The sequence below is a fragment of the Lactuca serriola genome, chromosome 2 (assembly GCF_051521515.1).
Source record: "Lactuca serriola cultivar US96UC23 chromosome 2, Lser_US96UC23_V15, whole genome shotgun sequence".
NCBI lineage: Eukaryota > Viridiplantae > Streptophyta > Magnoliopsida > Asterales > Asteraceae > Lactuca > Lactuca serriola.
The window spans coordinates 140644050-140652552 of record NC_136409.1 but is presented as its reverse complement, the minus strand read 5'-3'; the positions used below and the strand labels follow the sequence as shown (position 1 = coordinate 140652552).

Sequence of the window (8503 nt, the reverse complement as noted above, 5' to 3'; positions counted from 1 at the left end):
AAGAAGAAGTAGACATTGTTAATTTGTATAAGCAACCTGCTCTAATACCAATTCTAGGTTCCTTGATCGATATCAATTAATAGTAAACAAGAACACAGAAGAATTAACACAAATATATTCACTAACAATATGTTCTCACTAAGAGAACAAACATAAAGCTGTAGGGTTCAATGATTAGCCAATGATCATAACCTTAGTATATAAAGAAAAGTAAATTGGTTGTGAATCCCTAGAAACCAAGGATATCACCTAATCTTCTATAATAATAAATTATATCCGATATTACTAAGATATCGAATCTAGTAACTAACTACGTATATACTGAAGTTACAAGAGATTACATAAGATACACATATCAAGTTGACACGAATTTACATATATAACTTCATGCTGATGCTTGAGAGGTTGGCGTTGATTAAGTTAGAGTGACTGGTTTACATCATCAGATTCTAAGGCTTGACCTTACAATAGTTGCAGGAGAGGACTAAAACCTACACTTGGTATCAGAGCCTAGGGATCGTGAAGACGTAGAAGGCTGGTTTGAGAGCCGGTTTCAAGAAAAAGGGGCACCCGTTTTCTGCAGGGCAAATGTAGTAGGGAACCGCAATAGGGAGTCGGGGTCTGTTGAAAGGGGTGTAAATCATTTTGTTAGCAGCCACAAAAAAGTGTCGTCTCCATCCTTGATCAGAACTGCTCCGGGTTAAAGGGAACCTAACTAGAAGCGGAGAAGAGAAGCAGAAAGAAATCGGAATAGGTTGTTTTTGATTTTGCTTGCTCACAGGTAAAAGAAAATAGAAGAATCAGGAGCTTGGTTTTTTTGACTAGTGAAAAAGGACTCTCAATGGAACAGGTTGGATCAGAAAGCGTTGGGGTTGTCAAAAAAGATGACAAGAAGGGGATGTAGAACCAACACGGATGAATATAGTCGTTCCGTAGTTGTTAGTTGTGATCGAGGAGAAGTATGGTATTCAAAGGAAAATCTGACGGTTTGGTTGTGGGTAGGTCACCAGAAAATAGACAGATTAACCGGAGCTGTGTGAGAAAACGAACAGAAAATATCTGTCAAATCAGGTGGCTTTGGGTTTGTCTCATTCTATAGAGAAGACGGTAAAAGTGGGTAGCTTTGTTTTCTTTATCGGTGGAAGAAGGCTCTCGTATCACATAAGTGTTATGTGTAAACGGGTTTTGTGTGGTGACAAAGAACAGTCGGATATGGAGGACATTGGATGTGTCCGAGGTGGTGATCGGGTGTCCAGGAAAAGTCAGGATGGTTTGAGAAGAAGGTGATTAAACGTCGTTGTGAGTGAAGAGTGTGAATAAATGATTGTTGGATTAATTGTTTATTTACCAGGTCACGAGTATGGGTCAGCGGGTCGCTAGTTTGAATAGGTCATTTGGGTCTGGTATTTATTTATGCACAAGTTAAATAAGGATTTTGAAGACGAGAGACCTGTTGGAAGTACACCAGGTAATTAAGAAGCATGTAATTAAGATGCAATGACATGACCTTGAACAACGTGGATTAAGAGGGTGAATGTTGGAGTTAATCGAATTTCAAGCCACATGCATTTTCTTAAGGATATTTTAGTACTTTGCTTTGTTGATTAATGTTTGATCTAGTAAAAGCTAGTTGGAGTAGTCTAATTAGTGGGTAGAAGTTCCAATTTTTAGAGATTGTGTTAATGTGCAGAAAATTGTCTAAAAAAATATTTGTTTCATCTTTCTCTTCCCGCGAGATTGGCTATTTCTTTTAATCCTTTCTTGTGTAGAAACATAACATCAAGAGAGGACTAAAACCTACAAAGATTACTTACAGCGTAAAGCTTGGAGCGTTGAAGGAAATGCACCGACAGAAGGTTGAAGGAAGGAAATATATTAATTTTATATTCAAAGGAATTAATTATATGCTAATTTGATAATAAAGGAGACAAAGGGTATTATTGCCAATACATTAATATTTTTGTGGATCAATAAAAAACTAGCTGGAATTAGGTGTGCCTTTGGCGCCGTGTTTCACTTTTCTTTGTTATTTGCTAATTTTATGCTAATTTTGATTCCTTATTTAAGATAGGAATCACTTGGATCACAAATGGCAGCTGGAATAATAAGAGGCAACTTGTCTATGTACATAAACAACCACTTCTTGTTTTCTATTGAAATTACACTCAGATCAACGACTTTATTCGCTTCAATGCAGATCCACAGGTCATTCACATTAAATTTTTTAAGACTATCCTTACAGAATGGGCATGATCTCGATCGCTCATGCCTAAACAACCAATGGAAATATGATTAGGTCAAACTGAAGGAAATAACAACATACTTAACTCTTTTTACCGATATATACACAACATACTTTATTTTTCTGTCATAATAACAATGTACTTATATTTTTACCAATAACAATGTATTTAGTATTTACATTATGCTATTACATGTAATTATGGGTCCCATTTACTTGTTGTAAGAGAGAAACTGTAACAACCATAAATTTTACGCCAAATTTAAACTTTTTCAATCTTAAATAAAAACCAAATAGCATTGTTTACAAGTTGTTTTCAAATCCTTTTCCATCAGAGTGTCCCAAAAATCATAACATAAGGATGAGGAGCGGTACGGTCACGCCTTCTCCTTTCCATGATCTCCTAAAGTATCTGAAACAATAAACTGAAAACTGTAAGCCTGAGGGCTTAGTGAGCTACCTCTAAAATACCAATACCACACTGACAATACCATATCAGTAATAATCAATCAATCAATCAACATGCATACTGGGCCATCGTCCTGACTGGACCGCCCTACAAGGCCTACAGTCTATCTGGATCTATCCGATCCTTCGGCATGACTGGTCCGCCACGTGGGCCTACAGTCTCCCCGGACCGCTCATAGGGTGTGTTGGCCTACAGCACAAAGCAGGTCCGCCTCAACCCAACCAACAAGCAAATACTATGTGTGCATAACTATCATATACTGGGATATATAAACTTCAAGCATATTTATCACTGGTCATCAATCATAGAATTATCTCGTAACTAGAGTGTCGACCTAGCAGGTCACTAGTATACCAATCCCTACGGATCATAAGAGCATAACATACTGTCTACCCTGATTCCGATCTAACAGATCATAACCACATATAACATACCATAACAATAACAACTAAAGGGCCGACCTTGGTGTCGTAGACCCTATCGATTTAGTGAGGATAGCTCACCTAGCAGATGTCGACTCGAAAGGTAAACTCCAAATCTCGAATCACTTGACACAGGCTCCACCACCTATTATCATAGTTCAACATACTCATAATTCCTTAACCTTATAAGGTACTCCATAACTCACTAGTCAACCCCTGGTTAAAGTCAAAGTCCTCAGTCAAGGTCAACAGTCCATGTTGACCTTAACTCGCCGAGTACCCTCGGCTACTCGCCGAGTTCCTTGAAGCATTTTCCAACTTGTCGAGTCATCGGGGTGACTCGTTGGGTTCCCTCGATTCCCAATCAAACTTTAAGGCCACCGTCGAGTTTCCTCCATGCAACTCGATGGATACACACGCATACATATCTTGTAGAAAACTCATCCGACTCACCGAGTTGTTCTTCAACTCGTTGAGTTTATGGCAATCTTCATCGGACCCATCGATTTGTTCATCCAACTCGTCAAGTTCATGGCCATCTTCATGTGACTCGCCGAGTCAATCTTGCGACTCGCCGAGTACATGCAGTCCTTTTTCCATACAGACCTATTTTGAGCCATGCAACGACTCCAAATCACAGATCCAAGCTTCTAGGGCATGCTTTTCATGTAAAGTTGCAAACTTTACATGCATGCATGGCTATAAAGGCTCTAATTGCCTATTTTAAGTTCTTAATGGAACTTCATGCTCAAAAGGGACCTTAATCGTGACCAAAATTGAAACTTTATGCTTCTAGAGTCCAAGGAGGGTCCAAATCTGAAGTTAGAACCTCAGATCTAGCCCATAGATCATCTTTCCAACTTATTATCTCATCAAAACCCTAAAACTCAACCAATACAAGAGATTCACAAGGAAAAAGGCGATGTGGTTACCTCCAGAAGATGATAACTGAGATAAGAGTTGATTCTCACTCTCTACTTGCTCCAATCTCCTTCTCCTCCAAGCCTTCTCCTTCCAAAGATCCTCCTTTCAAGCTTCAAACACACAATGGGCACACACACACACACGCGTATTAGGGTTTTAAGGGGCTCTTACAGACTGCAATGAGGCCAAAGGAGGCTAAGGCCCCTTTAAATTGTGGTGAAAACCCCGGAATTCAGGGTTTCTTCTGCCAGCTCCTACTCGCCAAGTCCCAATATGGACTCGTCAAGTATGTCACTTAACACGTGATCCACCTCGCTGCTACTCGACGAGTAGGTCAACCAACTCATCGAGTAGAGCTTAACCCAATAAGTCTTATTTAAACAATACTTGAGAACCAGGGCGTTATAGAAACTTACCAATCTCGATAGCACTTCAACTACAAAGAATGGCTGCAATTCGGCAACACAACTCTAGTATTTGTTTACATGCAAATCCTGCATTCAATTTCTCTTTCTACATCAGCACCCGAGAGTTTTCCGTTATCAAAACCTTCTTTTCATGAATATCTTTTCGACTATATTTATTTTTGTTTCCTCTCTTCCAAATCCATTATCCCACTTCCGAGTTGCAATATCGAAGGAAATATAACATCTGTTAATGTAAAAATGCACAAATTTAGAACATAATGAGCAATTTTAATCATTCATTTTTCAGAACCTGAGATAGAAACAAAAATGATTTGTTTTGAAATGTGATTCACCATAAAAGTCTTTGATGCTTGCTCTCCTTTCTTGAATGCACATGGTAGTTTTGCCATCAACAAACGTTTGTTTTCCCATCAAAATTCATGAGTTTAATGCAAGGGAAAAACAGTAATTTGGTAGATATAAGGGAGGAGATAATAGATATACCATATAAATAGAAAAATCTGAAGCAACCCAAGGGCACCCGCAATTTTATAATCTGTCCATGGGAAGAAAAATGAGAACAAATCGATGGTTAGGCTGCAAGAGAGTCTCATCTGGAGGGTTACTCCATCGTGATCCAAGGAAAACCTAAAGCCTATTTCATAATCAGAGGAAAACATCAGTCCTGTTGCAAAAATTGAACAACATGAACATCTAACACATAGATTGCAATTTTTGTGGCATTCAAATCAATCAAAATGGGATTAGGTGTCATTTCGATTACACAACGTCACATCATACCAACAAACAGGGGGTTCTCTGAAGACCTAAATAATACTTGATTTGGATGAAAATCATTAAATCATTTCTATGTTTCCCAAATTGGACTCTTATTATGAGCAATCAAATCAGCAAATTTTATCCACAATTCAGGGGTAAACATCTGAAACTATAGATATTAAACCAATGTCCCTTTATGATATCAATCTAATAATTTAAAAGAGACTAAGGTGGTGTTTGTTTTTTCTGAGTCAAAATGTCTGCAGTCTGCGAACCACATCTGTAGACCTCTGCAGTAGAAGGGATGGATCAAATGTCTACAGTTTGAAAAAAGAAGACTGTTTGTTTTTTTAACATCTACAGACTACTAAAATAAACTGAAATCTAAATAAACTGATTTTTTTAAATTTCAAAATGATTTTTTAAATATTTTTATGACTTTGTTATAAATGATTAACGAATCCAGATCAACTTTTATGTATTATTATATAAAAAATAAAAATAAAAATGATATGAATTAACATATATATTTGATAAAAACCAACAACTTTGGTTGCAAAGTTATAACTAAACATTATAATTAGTGATCAAAGAATTTGATACATAAATGAATGAAAATAAACTTCGATTTTTTCAATTAAATCCATTAAAAATGTACCATAAATATTTTCTCGAGATATTAACGATACTATATTAAATAATGTTTTACAAAATTTGGCAAAAAAATATAAGAATATATTATGCTTTTTTTTTCATATTTATATAAACAACTTCAATGACTATTATTGTAATAAATTTTTATTTATAAATTTGTCAAAAAGATCATGTTTTTATCGTCGAACGTTTTTTTTTTATGTTTTGTATTTTTTTTTCAAATTGTTTATCATCAATAAAGTTGGAAAAAATATAAATTAAAAAAAAAACTTGAAATAAAATAAAGATATATATATATATATATATATATATATATATATATATATGTGTGTGTGTGTGTGTGTGTTTTTTTTTAGGCTAGAAGATGTCTGAAGATGTTAGAACACTCTTGTCCACATCTGCGCCAAGAAGAGGGCGCGCAGACATTTTTAGGTCTACAGTCTTCAGAAAAACAAACAGTCTGTGAAGGCTAATGTCCGCGCGTGGTCTGCGCGGCGCAGACAGAAGAGGTCACGCAGATCTGCAGACAAAAAACAAACACTACCTAAGATTATACGATTTGATCTAACATCTGTCAAATTCAACAAAAATTTAGCCACGACCACTTCATAGGTGCAAAAAACTGCTTCGAATTCAAGAAAATTAAAAAGAAAAATTAAAATATGAAGTCACAATTAACAACTTACTTACAGAGTATAGCGTGTTGTATATCAGCTTCAAGACCTTTAAGAGAATCCTTGAAAACTTTCCCCATTACTATGATACTTTTCAGAAAACACAAATTAAATTCTCATCAAACACTCGAAATTTTTTTTGGCCAAAATCGATAAAATAAAAAAGAAAAAACACTATTCGCAATCTGCAAACTCTGTTCCAATGAACACGAAATTACCAACACTGATTTCGATGGAGCTGATTTTTCTGTGCGTTTACTATGGCCAGTCCAAGTGCCGATTTCATAAGAAGGCAAAGGCAAACAGTTGTTAGAAGCAGAAGAAGATAGACGTATTTCAGGAAGTAACAGTGCAATAGGGAAGACAACATACCTACAATAGAAACAGAGACAGGGAGGGAGAATAAGAACGCAGCAACGGAGACACTGACAGAAGATATTCATTCGATAGCTTCTGTCAAGTTCTTTTCTAGTGGTGGAATTGGATTGAGGACGACGGCGAATACCGGTGGATTTGTCTCTGTCGGTAGCGGAATCGTTCGTGACTTCACAAACCGATGAATATGAAGTAAAAGAGTAAAAACCATCGCCGACTTTCAGAACACTCTGGTTCGCTATCTCTTTCTTTTCCGACCGTTGAACACCAGCCACTTCTTGGGTTCTGGTAGGCCTTGGCTCTTCATAGCGGTGAAGCAAGGTGATGGTGGCGGCTGTAAACAACAAGCATGATATGTAAGCAGCAGTTAAAAAAAGGAGAGGGCAGAAGGCAAAATCAAAAAAATAGGATTCAAACCTTTTACACATCATCGACTTTCTAGGTGTTGAACGTGTTGTCCCAGACAACTGAAAAGATTGTTAATGTCTTCGGGCAAGGGCAAAATCAAAGACAGAAGACGAACAAAGAAAGAAGTAGAGAAAGACAAGAGATAAAATTGGGAGTGGTGCAAGAAAGATGAGAGCCGTAAATTGCAAGAGCCATGTAAGTTTTCCTTGACAAAATTGGGAGCAAATTGAGAAAAGAAGAAAGAGGCGAAGTCAAAGGCGGCGAAGTCAAAGCGGTGGAGTGGAAGTGATAAAAGGCTAAAGTAGTAAAAGTATTGTGGGGTTAAAATGAGAATAAGAAGCTCAGTGGCAAAACATGAAAGAAAAAAAAAGTTACTACTTCCCAACTTTTTAAACTTTTATATATATATATATATATATATATATATATATATATATATATATATATATATATATATATATATATATATATATATATATATATATATATAAATGGCTGCTAAAAAATCATCTCTCATATTCTGATGTAAGTTCATTTCAATATGATAATTCACTCTTCAAAACATTTTAATTCTAATTTTATGCAAGAATCCTTCCTAATAAACGAAGGGTTGTTTTGTCATTTGTCATTTGTTACATTCTATTCGATTTGTCAAATGTCATATTTCATGGTTATTTTGAATTAAAATTTTTTTTCTATATGTCATTTTATAAGATTTTCTATTTTATTAAATTCCACTAAATATTTTAATGTAACAATTGAAATAAATATACTAATAAATGGATTTTAATTTTATTAATAAACTTCACTTTTAATTTCAAACTTTCTAAAATTAAAACTAATTGGTTTCTTTTATTTATTTAAATTTAAAAAATAAAATTATAATAATTCAATATTTTTTTATTTTCTTATAAATTCAAAGTTCTCAAATACTTTGACATTTATATATATATATATATATATATATATATATATATATATATATATATATATATATATATATATATATATATATATATATAACCCATATAATACATATGTTCATAAGTAGTAGAAATATGAAATCAAATGATAAGAAATTATAAAATATTTATGTGAAGTAAAGTAGTTATTTTATATTAAATATGAACAAATTTCACAATGAAATA

General features: G+C 34.8%; 1 pseudogene across 1 annotated transcript; it reads right to left on the bottom strand.

Annotated features, from left to right (window-relative positions):
• Positions 1-2040: 2040 nt before the first annotated feature.
• LOC145090471 (E3 ubiquitin-protein ligase AIRP2-like) lies at positions 2041-5377 on the bottom strand (annotated as a pseudogene). Its single transcript, XR_013701594.1, has 4 exons — positions 4972-5377; positions 4818-4882; positions 4474-4708; positions 2041-2269 (listed from the first exon to the last, which is right to left on the bottom strand). The product of XR_013701594.1 is annotated as an E3 ubiquitin-protein ligase AIRP2-like (transcript).
• Between the last annotated feature and the right edge of the window lie 3126 nt (positions 5378-8503).